We start from the raw sequence: 21708 nt of genomic DNA, 5'->3' as shown, positions 1-21708 counted from the left end.
TTTATTAAAAATTTTTTTTGCAAAAAAAATAATTATAATCTGGATTTAGAAACATACATCAAAATATCAAATATGAAAATAAAAACGTAATTAAAGATTAAAATAAATCGTATACTAGTACAATTCAATTGAATTTAATAACTTAAAATTATTTTACAGAAAATATTTTACCATACTAATGAATGCATAAATTAGTTACTAAATTAAATAAACCACCAAATTTGATATCAACCCTAGTAATTTTTCTACCACATCAACTTTCCTGTACCAAATTAAATGTTAGCTATATTGTATTTACGAGTAAGATCTGTTAAACTTTTAATTTACCTTTTAAATTTACTTACATCTTGAGAACATAATTATAATTATAAAGTATGCTTTGAAACAAATTAATGTTAAATGTATTAGTCAAATTATTTATTAATATAAATAGTATTAACTAGTGTCACAAAAGCTGGTAATACTTTTGTAGTTGAAATTTTTGTAACAATCTTTTATATTTTAAATTTTAATTTTACAACCGAACAATTGATGTATATGACATTTGTTTTGGGTGAAACCATTAGAAATTATTACCAGCTTTTGTGGCACGACTATATAGATACTATTTTCTTCATAATATAACGTTCATTTGTTTCAAAGCATACTTTATACGTTCTCAAGATGTAGGTAAATTAAAAAGTTATTAACTGATCTTACTCAATACAATTTAACTAACAATATTGGGTACAATAAAGTTACTAGGGTAGAAAAATTTCTAAGGAAGATTTTAAAATTGGTTGTTTAATTTAATAATTAATTTATCCATATTAATTACTTATTAGTATGGTAAAAAATTGTTAGAAACATAATTTTAAAGTTATTAAATTCAATTAAGTTGCACTTGCATACGTTTTATTTTAATCTTTAATTACGTTTTTATTTTCATCTTTCATATTTTAGTGTATGTTTCTAAAATCAGAGTATAATTTTTTTTGCAAAAAAATTTAATTAAAATTATCGCGGATATAAAATATCTGCGAAACGTAAAATCTATAGTTCTTTTTTAAATATCTACAAAACCAAACATGCTATGTACATACAACCTATACCAAAAGAAAGGTTGTAATATTTACAACAATAGGCAATAATAATATACAGGGTGTTCCATTTAAAAAAAATGAGAAAATTTTGAATTTGCAAATAGTGATCACACTGTATATTTTATGGCTATAAGTAAAAGATATTAAATTATTTAAAAATGACATTATATCATAAAAACTTTGACCTACCACTTAAATTTTTATTCCCTTGGAAACATAATCCACAGCCCTATAAATATTACCATTTTTCTCAATAAAAATGTAAATATTTCGAAAATTATTAACTTTAGGCCTATAAGACCTTATACGAATTTTTCATATTTTTAAAAACTGTATTCAAAAATGATTTAATATATAGGGTGTTCCATTGAAAAAAATAAAACTTTGGTTCATACCGTCGTTCTGACTCACCCTATATAATCGAAAATAATTTTAAATTATAGACGGTTTTGATATACATTAGTTTTGTTAAAATCATTTTTTTGTATATCCCATAGTTTAGCCGTAATCAAAGAAAACCAGAGGTTTGGCGCACCCTGTATTGTTGTACATATTTTAATATTTTAATTCCACAAAAATTAAACTAATTTGATTATTGTTTGTGAAATATTGTTTAAACGATTGCATATAATTGCATATGTTTAAAAATAATATACTTTTATTTTCTAAGTTAAAATATAATATGAACAAAGAAAGTTTTTGCTAAAAAAGTGTAATTTTAAAGGACAGAGTAGGTATGTGTTTTTATTTTGCAATAAACAAATTTATTTATTTATATCGAAATATACTAAAAATTAAAATTTATCAGTCATTATCAAAGGTCATTGGAATGCCCAATCAGAGCAAACGTATCCGCTGTCCTGCGCGTAGCACCAAAAATTAATGTTTATTTAAAAAAGTTCCTGACGCCGTGGTAGGTAACCGATTTTAATTTTGCAAACTGCAAATGAAAGGTACAGTTTTCTTCTATATGGAAAATACTTGCTATCTGCTTTATTTTCAGTCCTGCAACATTTTGAAAAAATGAATTTTTTTTGCGAAAGCTGGATTGCAAAATTTATTTTGCAAAACCTCTTAAACCGATCTTAATGAAACTTACAGCATTGTTTTACTATATCATAAAGTTTTACTGGGTGAAATATTAAGGTCCTAAGTGAAGCATAAATGGTTGAAAAACGTAAAATGCGAATACTTCTTTTTTTTATGTTTTTTTCGCAATTATTGCTAATTTGCAAAAAGGATGTAAATTTTTAAAATTTTTGACTAATCCTATATTGTAGAAAATTTAATTACTCAACTTTTATATTAGTGCAACTTTTCTCGGAAATAAATACTTTTAAAGTTATAATCAAAAAACGAAGAAAAAATCGACTTTTTCCTTCATTTTTTGACATCTTGATTATTTAAACAATGTTCTGGACCTTTTTGAGTGGGAGGATAACTCAAAAATTATATGAGTTATTTTCAAGCAATTTCTGCAAAAAATATGAGTCACCTCTCAACATCCAAATGTACCTACTAATATTTTTACATATGCGCCCTGGTCTACAGAGAAAAGTAGAAATCTTTTTGTTTCAAGGAAAACTAATATGTACTAAAAAGAACTGAAACACGGTGTAAGTGTCTTTAGTGCCTTTTTATACTGTCTGCAAATTGGCTGACTTATTTCTTTTCTAATTAGAGCTTGCAGTTATATTGACGTCAGATAGTATTTGCGTTGCAAATACTAACGTATACTAAATAGAACGTATATTCAAAGACATAATAATTGTTAATGAACGCAAATAGAGGTACAAAAGAACGGATATAAAGTCCCAATTCCTTGAACTATATAATATTAAATTTTAATTATCTAAATAATTTAATAAAAGTCGTAATAATTATAGTAAACAAAGCCATTTCACGTTATTTCCACAATTTGTATACAAAGTAATTAATTAAATTTTAACTGATAAGTTAATCACTTATTAGTCATATTTTATCCCAAATCTGCACATTCTGTGCCTCAATTGCTCTGCGGACAAAGATCGGATGAATCATACAAAGGATAGAAAGGCGACCAAGAAGGAAACGAATGCCCGGAAAGCCGGCAACGTTGGACTGAACTAGCGCATTCAGCTTCGTATTTGACGTACAGGGATTCTCAAACACTCAGTTCTTTTCTTTCTCGTACGTGTTAAACGTCATAGATGTTCAGAACAGCTGATTGTTGACAGTTGTTCTAACAATGTTAATTTCTTGAACTCTTAGCTAATTTTTGTTATTTTCTGTGATTTGGTCGAATTATTTGGTAGATGTTGAGTGCTAGTGCTGGGGGTTAGTGTCCTTATTATTTGATGGTGAGTACTTGTGTGAATACTAGAAATGTACACGTTGTAGACAGCTTGACAATGGTTTTGCTATAAACAATAGATCATTGCTACTAGATACTGAATCATTGTTTCTTTGATACTTTGTAGATAACAGTTTGTTTTTGTTATAATTTGTATATAGGTTCACGCAAAACATTATGTTAGTAATGAACATTAAGTACTTACCAATAAATGAAGGAGAAACAAACTGCAATAACGTCCTTAACAAATAAAAAAATTGACAGAAATAATGTATAATATTATGCAGTTCGCATAAATTTAGATAACAATAAGGTTAAAATACTAAGTAATGTAATGTATGGTTCAGAGACAAGAGACAACTGCCTTACATGCTTACAGCCATGGAAGAACTTCTAAAAATCTTTGAAAGAAGTAGACAGAGGAAGTGAATATACTGAAGCAATTAATGCATATAGATTATGATAATATTAACAAGTTGTGACAGCTTGATGACCAGAGAACAATCATGATTTTGGACAGACTATTATTAACAATAGTTGTCCACCTGTATTATTCAATAAGAGTAATCGAAAAATTGTCAAATTTAATAGAACCACAGTATTAATTGTCATCAAGTTGATGCTGTAAATATTCGAAACTAAAATAATGGTATATGTATATGGGAACATTACAAATGTTGATTTGTTCTATTAAAACTTCAACTCTTTGTCTTCAACCGCATGTCTGTACGTCTTTTTGATTCACCTTCAGTGTTTCCCATTAAGTTTAACCTTTTCTTACCCAGTCTCTAGTCTTAGTATTGTAAGAAGTGGTTATATCGCCCCCGCCTACGAAAAATATAACTCCGAAAAATGCCGTTAAGAGTAGAACTTTCAATGAACGCCGCGAAAAATATTATTTTCAATTATATGATTGTGAAAATTATAATTCCTAATAAAATGTTAGCGAAAAAATTTATTTTTTGAGGAGTATCAGCAAAAAACATCATTTCTGTTTGTGGGTCCACGAAAATTATAATTAGTAAAAAAAAGTTCTCAGAAATAATTGTTTTCGTCGGCAGAAACAGAAAGGGAAATAATTGTTTTCGTCGGCATCTGTTATGAACTAAATCTTTTCGTTATAAATATTTTGGGAGTTATAATCTTCGCGGACACGCATATAAAAAGAAATTGTATCGCCAACACTTATCACAGAGTTATTATTTTCACTGGAAATATATTAGCAATCACATTAATCATAGGTACCAGCGATATATCGCTCATCCGAAAGAAAAGTGTCACAACTCAAAAAACAACATTTTCCAGGACAAAAATAGATTTTTAGATCTTAATTCAGTCAGTTTTAAACGGTAAATATTAAAATTTTTAAATTAAAAATGAAGAATATGGATAAGTGAATGTTTCTAATTGTAAAAAAAGCAAAACCAAAAAAACTATATCTAATTTAACAAAGAAAAAAAAAGGATCAAATTTTGAGTTATGTCACTTTTCTTTTAAAATTTTGGTCACTTTTTTCATTAACGAAAAATACTAGAACACATCTCGAAATAAAACGGTTTTTTTGAAGAATAACGAAACGTTCACGTCGAACGTTAAAACATAATCTCAAAAGTGTCGTTGTTCCGCAATAAAAAAGTACATAATATGTAGGTATGTATTCATTTTACCGCCAAAGGAATACCTAATGAAACTACTACCATCTTTCGAATTTGGAAGTAAACATCTATTATATGTGACATTTTTCCTAGTAAAAGCATAGGGTAGGTATTTGGAGTCAATTTAACAAGATAAAAGATAACTGTTTAACAAGATAACTGAAACTATGCATTTTTTGAGTTGTGTCACTTTTCTTCCGGATGAGCGATATGTGGTTCATCTCATTACGTATATGACCTATGACCTAGGTATTCCAATTTTGTCTTTTTCACTCTTTGTATGATTTCTTTTGTTATTTTTCGCAATACTGCCTCATTTTCATACATGGTAGAATATAATAATATTATTACATACATGGTATAATATTATTATAACATTTTATGGTAAAAACACTTCTTGGACAACTGTAATTTCTATAAATCATGATTATACACTGGCGCTATGGCCCTTATTGACCCCGAGCCTCATGAATCACGCTATTTCAAATGTCTGTTTCTTCGTCATCTTATTTTGTGACATGTTTTTCATGATTATACTATTTTTGCACATTTATGTCTTCGTGCATGAGCTTCAAAACGTGCCAATACCGGATGATTGGCCCACTTCTACTTTCATTGCAATCACTAGAAAAGACAACCAACGGTAAAGAATGTAAAGATCATAGAACAATAAAAAAAATTGAAGACAAAGATCTTCTGTGTAAAAGGTATATTTATTTAAAAACCCCAATAAAGGGCCACATTAAAAAACAGAACGTTTTCGCTCTAAAGAGAGCATCATCAGTGTTCTAAGCAAGCTCTACATTACATGCTAAGCCACCAAAAATACATGGGTAAAAATTGGGTAAGAATTGGGACTTTATATCCGTTCTTTTGTGGCTTAGCATGTAGAGCTTGCTTAGAACACTGATGATGCTCTCTTTAGAGCGAAAACGTTCTGTTTTTAATGTGGCCCTTTATTGGGGTTTTCAAATAATTATACCTTTTACACAGAAGATCTTTTTCTTCAATTTTTGTAATTAATGGTTTACAGCCAGCTACAGGAAATTTTTTCCTTATGGATTATAGAGCAATAAGTTTAATGGGCCATACACTGAAATTATTTTTAAATCTTATACACAATCGTATTTACAAAAAATTCGCCCTAGAAATGAGTAACACAATTCTGATTTCGTAATGGAGTGTTAACTAGGGAGGCTTGGTTCTGTTTAAACTTAAACGTATTAACGTAATGCCGGACGAGAATAAAGATGTGTACGATTACTTTATAAATTCTGAAAAGGCGATTGACAGGGTTAGGCACAACCAACTCATGACAATGTTGAAACAAAAGCAAATAGACAAGCGAGTTACAAGAATATAGCCCAATAAATGACCGTTTTGGAGTGTAATTTCCAGGGGCAACTCTGAATTACATGAAAATTTGGATTTAGGTTCTACTTACCCTCCACTTCAAAGTTGAATTTGTGCCGTTGGTTGCTTTTACTTGGGGGGCGACATTTACCCCTTCTCGGGGGGTGAAAAACGAGTGTTTAAAATTATACCGAAATGGATAAATTTACTTATTTTAAGCACCTTTTGTTCTATAAAGCTTTTTACGTAAGTCAACACTTTTCGAGTTATTCGCGATTTAAAATGTTGATTTTTCGACAAAAAAACTACGTTTTCAGACGGTTTTTCCCAAATAACTCAAAAAATAAATATTTTATCGAAAAAATATTTTTAGCAAAAGTGTAGCCTATAAAAAACGAAAAAAATGGTGTACCAGTAAAGTCTACAGATTGAGTAGAAGCAAAAGCAAAGTTGTGGCTCATGAAAAATACGTTCTTATTCGTCTAATTCCAAATCGAATAATTTAACGCGAAATCACCGAAGAAAGAAGCGTTTTTCGGGAAAACCTTATTAACATTTTTAAAGTATCGAAAAAAAGCTTATTATTTGTTTTTTACAAAAGCTTACAGCATCAAAAATAAACGAGTTACACTGAAAAAAAAGTTGGTCCTTTTTTTTGGTAAAAAAAATCGGGAAAACCTCCCTCTATTTAGCACCCTAAATGAAATTAATCGTTTGGCTTTACCATCTATTTTAATTGTATGTGTATTGTTTATATGATCTGTAAGTTTGATTGGTTTGAAGTGCTTATTTTTGAAAACATTTGGTTTTATAGTAAAAAAATTTTTTTTTTAATTTTTGAAAAATTTCATTTTTTCAAAATAACTTAAAAAGTATTAGTGATAAGAAAAATCTTAAAGAGTAAAAAAATGTAGGTTTTGCTATTATAAATATGCTGTTTTCATTTGGTTTCTCCGTAAGACAAAAATTGGTTAAGATATGGCTGTTCAAAATTTGCATACACTCGTGATTGGTGACCCATTCAAGCTTTCTCAATTATAACCCTTTAAAAAATAATCACTTTAAACCGGTTAGACTGACAGGTCATATAAAAAATAGATAGGTAAGTAAATTGTTTGTAAAGCGGTAGCGATTAATTTCATTTGGGAAGCTAAACACGGCGAGATTTTCATGATTTTTTACAAAAAAAAAGAGGGCCAACTTTATTTTGAGCGTAACTCGCTTATTTTTAATGCTAAAACTTTTGTTAACAATTAAAACAAAGCTTTTTATAAACACTTTAAAAAAGTTTAAATGGGTTTTTCCCGAAAAGTGCTTAATTTTTCGGTGATTTCACCTTGAAATATTCGATTTGGAATTAGACGAATAAGAACGTATTTTTCATGAGCTACAACTTTGTTTTTATTTGATTGATAGACTTTACTGATACACCATTTTTTTGGGTTTTTTATAAGCTACATTTCTGCTAAGAATATTTTTTTCGATAAAATATTTACTTTTTGAGTTATTTGCGAAAAACCGTCTGAAAACGTAGTTTTTTTGTCGAAAAATCAACATTTTCAATGGCAAATAACTCGAAAAGTATTGACTTACGTAAAAAACTCTATAGAACAAAAGTTGCTTAAAATTAGTCAAATTATCCATTTCCGGTCTTATCTTGAACGTATGGTTTTTCACCCCTGAGAAGGGGTGACTGTCACCCCCCCCCCAAGTAAAAGCAACCAACGGCACAATTTCAACTTTGAAGTGGAGGGTAAGTAGAACCTAAATCCAAATTTTCATGCAATTCGGAGTTGCCTCTGAAAATTACACGGTATCGCCGAATTTCCCGTTCATTTACTGGGCTAATAGTAAAAAACTTATAATCAGTCAGCGCACATAAAAATAAATAACACAATCGAACAATATCAAAATTAAAAGAGGTGTAGGGGAAAGTCGCCTATGATGGCATACCTAATTTTAACTCAATTTTTTAAGTGTATTTAAAATGTTTTAAGCATTTTTGAGGTGCCAAGTGATTCGAACTTAAGCTACATTTTAAGTTTTGTACAATATAATATTGATTTTGAACGTTTTTTGCACGCTTTTAATTTTTTTTTTAATTAGGAAGTATGCCATCATAGGTGACACACGTTTCCTATTATGATGGCACATCATTTATTTTAAAACAAAAGAACTTAATTTTTTATAAAAAAAAATAATGTGTGTGTACTTTGTACGCACGTAAGAAGTTATACTTCTATTATATGATTTAAACGAAATTAATATACTTTTTATTTATATTTTATTTAAATATTAAACTAATTTATACTTACTACTTCTCAAACATTTTTATTAAAACAGTGCCAAAAATTAAAATAATAAAAGAATAAAACACACACAAACACATTAAAAATGCCACAAATGATTTCTGAACATTAATTGTCGGAAAATTTTTTAAACTAAATACGTATTTTCTGAAAATAAAATTATATATTAAATATATTTACAATCATAAAATGTATAAAAAAAATAAAAAAATAAAAGTTTTTATTGGGATTCGAACCAGCTTCAGCGCGGTTGGTATATTGGGGTTCATTCGCCTTAAACGCTTCACTACGGAGTCAATGTGTCATTACGTGCGAAGATCGACTAACTAAACGGATTAAGCTTTTGACATTTTTGAATTAAATTAAATTATTTTGATTTAATCATAAAATGTATAAAAAAAATAAAAAAATAAAAGTTTTTATTGGGATTCGAACCAGCTATCAGCGCGGTTGGTATATTGGGGTTCATTCGTCTTAAGGTCGCGTCATATTATAATGCACGTCGCGTTTTCGGCACGTAGCGTTTCGTTTCCGAAAAATATAATTTAATGGTTTTTAAATTGAACAATTCATACTGTGCGTAACGTAGCGTATAAGACACTTTACGTTTGCGTTCAGTTCATTCGAAAACAATATTTTTCGGACGCCGACCGCTACGGGTCGTTTTCCCCTCGTTGTTTATTTAGGTATTTCTTTGATTTTGATACAAAGTATTTAGACCGGTCAGTATCGTCGCCCCCGCTAGCGAAATTATTCCGATTCGATTTTTTTGCACAAACTTACTCAAAAAGAGGTTCTATAACATATCCACAGGGTGCCAGGAGGTGCCGTGGTCAAAAAATTGTTTAAACAATCTTTTTTAAACAAATTCACAAAAATATTTTTTCATTCGAGCAATATTTTTTTTAGATAATTTGGGTCATTCTGAACAAAAAAGGTTTCTTGTCATTTTTCTCTAAAATTGCGAAAATGGCTATTTTCAAGGCTTAATAACTCGATTAAAAATTATTATTATGAATTTCAATGAGTGACCAAATCAAGTTTCAAACAACTTCTTCAAGGTCCTGAAGAGATTTTTGTCATTATTTTATTACAAAGCTGTTATTTTTAATTATTAACAATTACCGCTATAGTCCCACTGTATCGTCGCCCCCGTTAGCGAAACTATTTCGATTAGATTTTTTTGCACAAACTTACTCAAAAAGAGGTCCTTATAACACATCAACAGGGTTCCGGGCGGTGCCGTGGTCTAAAAATTGTTTAAACAATTGTTGTTAACAAATTCACAAAAATAATTTTTTATTAATAATTTGATTAAACCCAAATTAATAATAATTTGAGTTATTGTGGGCAAAAAAGGTCTCTTGTGATTTTTCTCTTAAATTGATTGTTGTCGAGTTATATGGCCATTTCCGTATTTTTCAAATTTTAAATCGCGTATAACTCGACAACAATCAAATTTTAGAGAAAAATCACAATATACCTTTTTTGCTAAGAATAACCCAAATTATCTAAAAAAAAATCGTTCGTAATGAAAAAATTATTTTTGTGAATTTCTTTAACAAAAATTGTTAAAACAATTTTTTGACAACGGCACCGCCCGGCACCCTGTGGATGTGTTATAAGGACCTCTTTTTGAGTAAGTTTGTGCAAAAAAATCTAATCCAAATAGTTTCGCTAACGGGGGCGACGATACAGTTGGACTATAGCGCTAATTGTTAATAATTAAAAATAACAGCTTTGTAATAAAATAATGACAAAAATCTCTTTGGGACCTTGAAGAAGGGGTTTGAAACTTGATTTGGTCACTTATTGAAATTCATAATAATAATTTTTAATCGAGTTATTAAGCCTTGAAAATGATCATTTTCGCATTTTTCAAATTTTTAATCGCATGTAACTCGACAACAATCAATTTTAGAGAAAAATGACAAGAGACCTTTTTTGCCCAGAATGGCCCAGTTTATCTAAAAAAATATTGCTGGAAATGAAAAAAATATTTTTGTGAATTTGTTTAAAAAAATGTTTAAACAATTTTTCGACCACGGTACCGCCCGGGCACCCTGTGGATATGTTATAAGGACCTCTTTTTGAGTAAGTTTGTGCAAAAAAATCTAATCCAAATAGTTTCGCTAACGGGGGCGACGATACAGTTGGACTATAGCGCTAATTGTTAATAATTAAAAATAACAGCTTTGTAATAAAATAATGACAAAAATCTCTTTGGGACCTTGAAGAAGGGGTTTGAAACTTGATTTGGTCACTTATTGAAATTCATAATAATAATTTTTAATCGAGTTATTAAGCCTTGAAAATGGTCATTTTCGCATTTTTCAAATTTTTAATCGCATGTAACTCGACAACAATCAATTTTAGAGAAAAATGACAAGAGACCTTTTTTGCCCAGAATGGCCCAGTTTATCTAAAAAAATATTGCTGGAAATGAAAAAAATATTTTTGTGAATTTGTTTAAAAAAATGTTTAAACAATTTTTCGACCACGGTACCGCCCGGGCACCCTGTGGATATGTTATAAGGACCTCTTTTTGAGTAAGTTTGTTTAAAAATATCGAATCGGAATAATTTCGCTAGCGGGGGCGACGATACTGCACGGTCTAATTTAAAAAATAGTTTTCGAGGAAATTTTGTCATGTATGCATGCGTTTTCATTGTTTTGTGACAATAAACACATCTGCACCGCACCAAACTGAAACCAACGGAAACGTTCTATGTATGAAAATGTGAACGGGCAGTCCGATTGCCGGTCTGCAAACGCTACGTGCCGAAAACGCGACGTGCATTACAATATGACGCGACCTTTAAACGCTTCGCCGGAGGCAATGTGTCATTATGTGCGAAGATCGACTAACTAAACGGATTAAACTTTTTACATTTTTGAATTAAATTAAATTATTTTGATTTTGAATTGAAATGATTTAGAATTAAAAAAATACAACAAAACGTAGAGTAAGAAAACAATATATTAGGTGAACATTGATAGAAATTTTGATGGTAATCAAATTATGTAAATAAAAGTATTACATACTATGTATTTTGGTAGGTTCAAATAGGTAGGTACCTATGATACATTTACAATTATTACGTACCTGTTGCTTTTAAAAACTATTTAAATGTCACTACAATTATAAACTTTTTTGTTTCTGTCCTCACAACAATAAAACTAATATATTATACATTTGTTGACCTTCATATTGAACAATTATCTATTATTGACAGATCATTTCAACACCCAATCAGAGCCCACTAATACCATACTGTCGGTGTGCGCATGCGCGCAGATCAATATAAATTCACCCTCAATCTCAATCGCGCCTAAAGAAGTATAACTTCAAAAATTAAGTTTTCAATCTAATCGCACATAAATCAACATCCAAAAATGTTACTCTACATCCTACCAGACTGAAAACAATGGGAACCTTCTCTGGTAAAACCTCCGATGCTTCTACAATTTACAAGCCATAACGGATGCTGAGACTAAGGAAGATGAGGGAATTTTACAATTTATAATTCACGTCCCATCTGCTCAGCACGCTAAAGTTCCAACGCGAATGGTTCCCTTCGTACTCCAATCAGAGTAAACATGTAAATCAAAAATGGATAACCATTTTCAATTTCGTTGCCACACGAAACTACAGCCGCATCATTATTCCAGTTCAATCAGAGAGTGCAGCAAGCACCTCTACCGGTTTCGAAACTTATTAGTCTCTCACCAGGAGGCACATATGCTGCTCTCTCTGACCCAACTAGGACAAACCCCGGCGTGTAGTCACGGATTGCAACGAACGAAATGGCAGGGATGCCCTAGCGGCAACTGCTAGCAAAAAACAAAGTTTTCAATCTAATAGCACATAAAACAACATCCAAAAATGTTATTCTACATCCTACCACACTGAAAACAATGGGAACCTTCTCTGGAAACACCTCCGAGGCTTTTAAATCGACTTTAAATTTTAAATCGAAAGTTATAAATGTTGGTTCATAAATTAAAAAAAAATACAATAGTCATACGAAAAAGGTACATAAGTACCTACATATAAATAATACTTTATTTGGAATGATAAACATCGAAACTATTTTTTTGGTTTGATAAGCAAAGAGGAACTATAAACGCCCACAACATATCCATGAAAAATAATATCGGCAAAATATAAAGATAATAAGATTAAAACGTAACATTTTCTAAAACTTTCATCACATAATTTTTTACCTCGCTGATATCGCATTGAAATTATCTAAAAATAGTTCTTGAAATTATTAATTTACTATATAATTTGATGAACAAAATATAAGAGAAAACACGTAATAATTCAACTGGTAAGAATGGTTGTTAAGATCATTTTTAGTAACAAAACAAGTTAATTTGCCATTCAGAGCTATTATTTCACTAAATTATTCATAATGGATTCATAAAAGCAGAATTATAGGACACGAGATCACAGTTTAATTATTCATATGTGCACTTTGGTAATCGATTACTTTTTATAAACGATTTTTCCTTTTATAGGGCAGCGAAACTAAAAGTTTTTGTCTGAAACTCAAGTTTTTGCTTCCGGTCACATTATGACATGTTTCGCCCTAAATTTTAACCAATCGCAAAAATAATTGATTTAATGTGTTTTCCAAACACGTTCTCGTGGGTTGAGGTCAGGACTTCTCACAGGCCAAAACCTGGCAGGACTGCACAATAGTCTGCATCGAAAAAGGCGAAATTTTTTTTTGCGATGGAAAAGTAATACCTCACAAAAGTTGCCCAATCAACTGTTAAGTATTTTGTTAAAAATTTTGAAAAAATGTTAACAGACGAAAAATTTTTTATTTCGAAACGAAAATGTAATAGCTCACAAAAGTTGCCTAACACACTATTTACTATTTTAGTAAAATTGCGTTGAAATAAAAAAATATTTTCAGCCCCCGCGGCAACTAAAAATTAGAAAAAATACATTAATATGCGAATTTCTTTTGTAAGGGAAATGTAATACCATATAGAACTTGAATAAATAAATTCGGTTTAAATTGGAAAATATTTTCTGGTTTCACAAGGCAATTAAAAAATTAGCAAGCTTAAGAAAAGTATACTAAACCATTCTTTTTATAATAAAATAGCCTAACTTATCCGTCTCCCTGACGTCACCCAAGTTTTTTAATACTAAAATAAATATAAAGCAAAGTACAAAATTAGGTATATAAATATTACAAAAAAATATGGTAAAAGCATTCTATTCGAAGATGCCTTCCGATTTATCATTAAAGTGAGGCATAGTCTTTCTGGAATCAATTCGAGTTTTTATAAATCCATCCCTCGAATACGCTCCAAAAACTTCTAGAGAAGCTTGTGTCACAAGCTTGACAGATCGTTCTACACATTGTTTGTGGCAGTGATATTTCTCAATCTCATTGTTATAAGGGTCTAAGTTAGGATTCTTAATAAAATCTCGCAGATTGTCACACAAAAATCTAGAGAATATAGGTGGTTCTGTAAGGTGATATTCTTGTTAGTTAATTAACTCAAAGTAGTCGTTTGAATCAAAATTTTTATAGGAGAAAGTTTGAAGATCCTCACGTTTTTTGATTTGATCACTGGCAAACTTCTTTTGATGTCCAAGGGTAGATCATTTGAATGTCGCAGACATACAAACCACTGAAGCGGTTTTTTAAGATGTTCTTCTAACAGCCGTATTACATCACCCTTAAAGCCAGTATTTACGACTGTATCGTCACATGCAATAGCTGGATTTGATACTTTCTAATATACCAGACAGCGGATACACATATCCGAAATATTTGCACCCTGGCTCATGCACAAGTGTTCTTCCACGATCGATTGACCATAAAACTTGGTAGTGTTTTTTACTTGAGCTAAAGTTTTGTCTTTGCGTTGGTAACTTTCTTTTTTTACCGTTGTTCTCTCAGATTATATTTGTTTTTGTTTTCCCTATGAATCGAGCTTATCACCATTTTTCTGGGACCTCTTTGATTTAATAGAAATTCGCGCTCATCCAGAGGCAGTTTTTAAGATTTGCTACAAAGACAATTAATCAGAGTGTCACATTTGCATGCTGCAAGATGGAAACGTGTAGTTTTACTTTTGTTCTTAAAGCATTGATTTTTATTTTTGTAAAATTCACTGTTTTGCCTGTTTTCAAATGTTTTCATAAGTTTCATATATTTGTCATGATATGCTTTTAAAAGCTGAATAATTCTTGTATGTTGAATTATTGGAATTAAAGCCTTTTTCCATATTTCCTCCAATTTAATGCATTTAACATTTCCAACTTTTATTTTTTCGATGCACCCTACTGCACAATTCTGGCTATGTGTAGGGTTACATTATCATTCATGAGCATGAAATTATCCGCAATGAATGGTACAAAATGTCAACTCACGTTCTTATAAAACATCTGTAATGTACCTTTTTGCTGTAAGCTGCTCTCTATGTATTCCAAATGAGCTTCCAAATTAATCCCACCCTACACCATTACTGAGCCTCCACAATACGGTATAGTCCGTACAATGTACACGTTGCGTAGGGTTCACATTCACCAGGTCTTTTGTAGACTCTATTTCGCCTGTCATAAGAAAAAAGACAATATCGGGATTCATCGGTGAACGATATTCTTCCCCAATATTCATTATTCAAAACAGCATGTGCACGAGCCAAATTCAATATTTGCCTTCTAGGCCCTCTGGTCAATACTGAGCCAGTGGGTACCGTTCCCATACAGCGAGAGTGGAGACCGAAAGATTGCCGAAAGGAGCCATAGCTGTAAACTACAGGGCGTAAGACCAAACGGAAGACCATGGACTTAAAAAGCATTAAATGCTTTGTAAGTGTAGTAAAACACTTACAAAGCATTTGTAAGTGTAATATGCTTTGTAAGTGTAGTAAAATCTTCAAAAATATAGTACATACTTGAAGCATTAGCAGGTACTACGTTTTATGCATTCCACCCAATGTCGTGGTGATAGTAAAGGTTTATCGCATAAAATAATAATTTCAAAATTATGCGTTAATTTTGGTGCGCAGTATATTATTAAAAGATAAACTATATTTTATCCCTCCTTTATTCTTTTATTTCTTACTTTTAATATTTTTTTAATCCATGTTCGTGATTTAGCTTGTATTTGATTACTTTTCTTAAAAATATTATTATCCTATGTCCCCCTTATATTACAGTAAACATCTGACTGTCGTTCGATCATATATTTATTAATACAAACAATGTAGTGATTCATAAAATACATCCCTTATGCGAAATTTAAGTATTAAAACTATTAATTAACCATATGTTTGTAGATAAGTATAACTTACACACCCCCCCTTCCACCACCATTAATTCCAAACTTGTAACAAAAACTCCACTATTGATTGATATATGACGCATAAGCCAATGGCTATATAGGTCTTGTTGGCTAACAAAACATGACTCATGTTTGGCTTGAAACCGAAGTCTCAAGGGGTAACTTAATTATATGTCAATCTCTCAATTTAGAAAACCCTCATTGTTAGTTTAAGTTACGTCTATTGTTGTCATTATTGCTACAATAGGTATCGATAGTTAGGGATTATTCAGCAGCAAATTATTTATATTTTAGACAATTTGACACTAATTTTATTAAATAAACAACAAATTCCCAAGAACAATGTGAATTTGTCTCTGAAAGAGGCACACGAGAACATATTCTCAGTCTCAGACAAATTATAGAAAAGTCTAGAGAATTTAATCTAGAAACATATTTGTTCTTCTTCAACTACTCGAAAGCGTTCGATAATGCAAAGTGGCATAAAACGTGGCGAATTCTAAAAGATATGGGCACCCTCGAACATCTTATATGTATACTTACCTACTTACTAACACAACCGTATGTCAACAACACAGCAAACGTAAGAGTAAGAACACATACTCTGATATCTTTAAACTAAACCCGGTATTCGTCAAGGATCTCGTCTCTCCCACACTACTCAATATATTATTATATAGCGAATACATCATGCGCATTGTCTTCGATGGATGTCAAGAAGGAATAGTAGTCGAATGTCAAAAAATCAGCAATCTGGGCTAGGCTGACGACACTTTAGTACTAACATCATCAAGAGATGAATTTAAATACATTAGGAACATACTAGATACTGATATTAGTGAATATAAAATGCATCCCTATAACAGGTTACAATTCCGATCGCTAAAAATAATGAATGGGTTCTTCTCACACAAAAATATCCATAAATTCACATGGACGCAACCTACAAAAAAACTACGGTCAATAATTGACTACATAATCAAAAGAGAAAGCTCTAGACTCAAGACTACAGACGTGAGGGTATACCGGGGACCAGAATGTGGATCCGATCACCACCTGTTGGTAGCCAGCATAAAAATAACTTACCGGTCAACAAATACAAAAAGGCTAAAAAAAGACGAGGAAACTAATATTTCAGAAAAGTGTTATAAGTTGGAAAGCTTAAAACACGAATCGACCAAATTTTTGTATAAGTTGAGACTGGCCTCCAAATTAAGATTTATAGAAAGTAACACCGATAACACCGAAAAGTTGTACCAGCAAATAAAAGAAAGCATACACGCAGCAGCAAAGGAAGAGTTAGGATATTTGGAAAAAGATGATAAACAAAATCCAGAATGGTGGTCAGAGAAACTAAAAGGTTTAGTAGACAACAAGAAGACAGCGTACCAAAAATGGCTACAGACACAGGACTTACAAGATCAAAGAGTATACGCACAACTGAACAGAGAAGTGAAAAGAGAAGTAATAAGGAGTAAAAATGACACATGGGAAAGAAAGTGCGAAGAGGTGGAAAGATACATAGGCGGATCCAAAGTAGCTGAAGCATGGAAAACGATAAAAAATATCAGAAAAGGAAATAAAGGGCAGAGTAATTTAAATTTAATAAGTACCAAAGAATGAGAAGATTACTATAAGATAGGTACTACTGAAGGAAACTAGACATGGACATGCAAACGAATGTAAATGAACAAGTTAGAGGAATAACTACAAAAGAAATAAAAGAAGCCTTATTAGAATCAAAAAATGGGAAAGCATCAGGACCTGGAAATATCTCCAACGAACTGATAAAATATGGACCAGACATACTGCACGAAATAATGACGGAACTCTTCCACAAATGCATGTTGCAGGGAGAATAAATACCAGAAAACTGGAATTGTGCATACATTAGCTCGATTTACAAAAAAGGAGACAAAACGCTGTGCAAAAACTACAGAGGTATAAGTATAACCAGTGCAATGGGGAGGTTGTATGGCCGAGTATTAAAGAAAAGGGTGGAATTAGAAATTCAGGACATGGAAGAACAAAGTGGTTTTCGCGCCGGTAGATCGTGCTCAGATAACATATTCGTGATGCAACAAATAATAGAGAAAAGAAGAGCAAGGAATCTGTCTACTCACCTAACATTTAGTGATCTGGAAAAAGCCTACGACACGGTACCTTTAAAAAAACTCTTTGAAATTTTGACCACGATAGGCATAAGCGAAGCATATGTGCGAGCAATTCAAATAATGTATCAAAATCCGAACAGCTGTATTAAACAGGGAAAATCTATGTCGAAACCATTCCCTATTACAAAAGGTTTAAGGCAAGGGTGCTGCTTATCGCCAACACTATTTAAAATATACATCCAGAAAGCTCTGCAGCAATGGAGGAAAACAGTTGCTGGGATGGGAATAATGATTGAAGAAAACTGCTTAACAACTTTGTTTTTTGCTGATGACCAAGTAATTCTTGCCAACGATGAACATGATATGGATTATATGCTAAGAAAGTTACAGATTGAATATGAAAAATGGGGCCTATGTATGAACATGGAGAAAACGGAATATTTGAGAATAGGAGAGGAAACCGAAGATCCGGAATTAGAGTTAAGAAATATAAGAAAATGTAAGTAATATAGATACTTAGGAAGCATAATATCAGAAGAAGGAACTACAAAAAGAGACATACAGCATAGGATATAGCAAGGAAGGAAACCAACTCGTATTTTAAATGGTCTACTATGGTCTAACAAGGTGAAGCTGAACACAAAGTTAACAATCTACAGAACAATTCGAGGGTTTAGTGTCAAACAACGTTATCTACATTTTCTATAATCTAGTTCACCGTTTTCGACTTCATTTAGTAACAAAAACCTATATCTCTATCTGCAGCAGTTTACAAAATACATTAAACGTTAACTACCAATTGTGAAAAAATTGTTCATGTCAAAAACATCGTTATTTCGCAGTGAATGTCGTGATACATCAAAAACAGTTATCGACTGTTAACGTTTATTGACACTAATATTTTAAGCTGTAATTGTAGACAGCGTTATTATTATAATTCGTTTTGTTTGAAAAACGTCATTTTGATACTGGATAGCTAAATACATTTATTTATTTTCGATATTGTTCGATTCTACGGATTCTACCATCTGATTCGAACCATCGAAGTTAAAAGAAAACATATATGTTATTTTCTTATTGCCGGTTAAATATATATTTGTCATAATTATTTATTATTTTGATTTTGTCAGTGTTTAACAGAAAAATGTCCAGTCGTAGCACAAAACTTTGTATGACACAAAGCACTAGCGGGTCGTGGATCTTCTGAGGTAGTCTCTTGCCTTACAAATACAATGAAAAGTGAAGTTACTGGGAAAGACTTCGTTTTTATGTCTAAAAGTTGTTCGGGCCAAAATGTTTCTGTTTGCTGTTGAAACACTAAATATTTCAAAAATCGACTAGTTATTTTTTGAGCCCGGATATTCCCAAATGGAACGTGATATGGTCCATGCCCACATCGAAAACGCGAGTAAATGCTTGGAAATTTATTATCCATCGAGATGGTATATGTACAGTGATTAAAATGGCTTTAACGAAATCAAAATACGAAGTAGTTGAAATAGATCAGGAAGACATTTTGAATTTTAAAGAACTTCAAATTCAAATGATTAAAAATAAAAAAACTGACATTGAAGGAAATGTTGTCAAATGGTTGAATATAGTTTGGCTAAAATATACATATTATAAAAGAAGACACTGCACACAGTTATTTCAAATATAATTTTAAATCAGACAACTTTACGAAATTAAGAATACAGAAAAGGCAACTTCTAACATTTTCAATTAACAAACATTTCCAAGAAGAAAATATGACAAACCGTTAACGATTAATAATAAAAAGTTAAAAGGTTTAGTAGAACTCTGTGAGCAAAAATTAAAGACCAATATCACTTCTTGTACTAGAATCTTCAAGGAAGGGGTGATGATCATAATGAAAATGTTTCAGAAGATGAAGACGTTTAAAGATGGTACCTATAAGTATTTAGACATTTGATAAGTTTAATATTTGTATGTTATTAGAAAAATAAAGTTTTTTATTTAAATACACTTATAACATTTTTTATAATACAGGGTTAGTGCTGCATTGGATATCCTGAAAATTTTGAAAATATCAGCGAATTTAAGTTAAAGGATATCCTGAAAAAAAGGGGAAATATCAGTGAAATTTTCTCAACATTTTAGGGAAATTACATTTTTACATTTTCACCCAGCAGTGCCAACCCTGTAGTAAAACTATTATTATCAGGTGCGACGTTAACGGTTACAAAAAATATATATCGGTAATATCAAAAAGCGTTATCAGGTCATTATTAGAAAAAAATTCTATTTTTTTCTCTGTAGAATAACAATAACCTGTAATAATTTTTACCATATGTCAAAGAAACCATAATAATACTATGATATAAATTTACAGATTTCTATTGTAATGTATTTTGCCTCCGTAATCACAAATTTGTTGGCCGATATTACGTTTCAAAACAGTTTTTTGCATTTTCTGCCACTTTATATTTTTGTAGTTAACGTTGTTTGATACTAAACCCTCGAATTGTGGAACCTATTATAACTTATGGAGCAGAGTGTTGGCAACTCACAGGAAAGGAAAGAAAAAATATAGAAGTAGCGGAAATGGATTACTTACGTAGAGCATGCAGAGTATCTAGGTTAGAACACGTACCAAATGAGGAAATAAGACGACGGACAAAGAGTTTATATTCCACGGTTGACCGACCATATAGAAACAAAGAAACTGCTATGGTATGGTCATGTTATGAGGATGTCAGAGGAAAGATGGCCAAAAAGAGCATTAAATTACACACCCATAAATAGAAGAAGAAGAGGAAGGCCTACAGAAACATGGAAGAAAGGCATAGAACAGTCTATGGCAGATAGAGCTATTGACGAAAACGAATGGGTGGATAGAAAACGATGGCGAGCGAAATGTGGGATGCGGAGGAGACCGTAGGAACCCCACTACTTATATTATATAACAGGGATATTCTAATAACCGATCATATAAGCCTAGTAAAAACGTTTTGGGACCTCAAATTTATATTCCTTAAACCGGAATATTCTAATAACCGATCATATAAGCCTAGTAAAAACGTTTTGGGACCTCAAATTTATATTCCTTAAACCGGGATATTCCTTTAACCGGTATTCTAATAAGCGGGTTCGACTGTATCACAAACAATGGTGGATGTGAGGAAGAAATATGTCGACGCCTTACAATGGCCAGAACACCAACGGCCAAACGACCAACGACTATAACTAAGAATACGAAACTGCGCCTTGTATAGGCGCGGATCTTTCTTATCGTTACCTATACCTTTACTGCAGACTCTTTCACCATCAAAAAGTTCGATTCACGACGTACAAGTGGCCTTTAAAATGTGGGTTAATCGTACCGTATCAATACGGGTACCCTGGACAGAACACTGCACGACATATATCTCGACATTAACACTAGACGTACCACAATCATCAACCAAAATATATTGAGGAATATTTATAGCCAGAAGAAAGGGAGAAATGGACAGATTAGTAATGCATAGCAACCATACTTCGAATACCATAATGTCACCAAATATTTACGAAAGATAAAAGA

The 21708-nt window shown here is 31.5% G+C and overlaps 1 protein-coding gene across 1 annotated transcript in view; it reads left to right on the top strand.

The window, feature by feature from the left end:
- The first annotated feature begins 3208 nt into the window (after positions 1-3208).
- The window catches only part of LOC126885583 (ATP-binding cassette sub-family G member 4), a 256853-nt gene continuing 238353 nt past the window's right edge, over positions 3209-21708 (top strand). Inside the window, exon 1 of the mRNA XM_050652180.1 lies at positions 3209-3421. The gene's annotated coding sequence lies outside the window, so the exon portion shown is untranslated. The remainder of the gene's footprint in view (positions 3422-21708) is intronic.

The sequence above is a fragment of the Diabrotica virgifera genome, chromosome 1 (assembly GCF_917563875.1).
Source record: "Diabrotica virgifera virgifera chromosome 1, PGI_DIABVI_V3a".
In the NCBI taxonomy this organism is placed as follows: Eukaryota; Metazoa; Arthropoda; class Insecta; order Coleoptera; family Chrysomelidae; genus Diabrotica; species Diabrotica virgifera.
The sequence above is the reverse complement of the archived record's forward strand: the minus strand, read 5'-3'. Positions and strand labels throughout refer to the sequence as shown.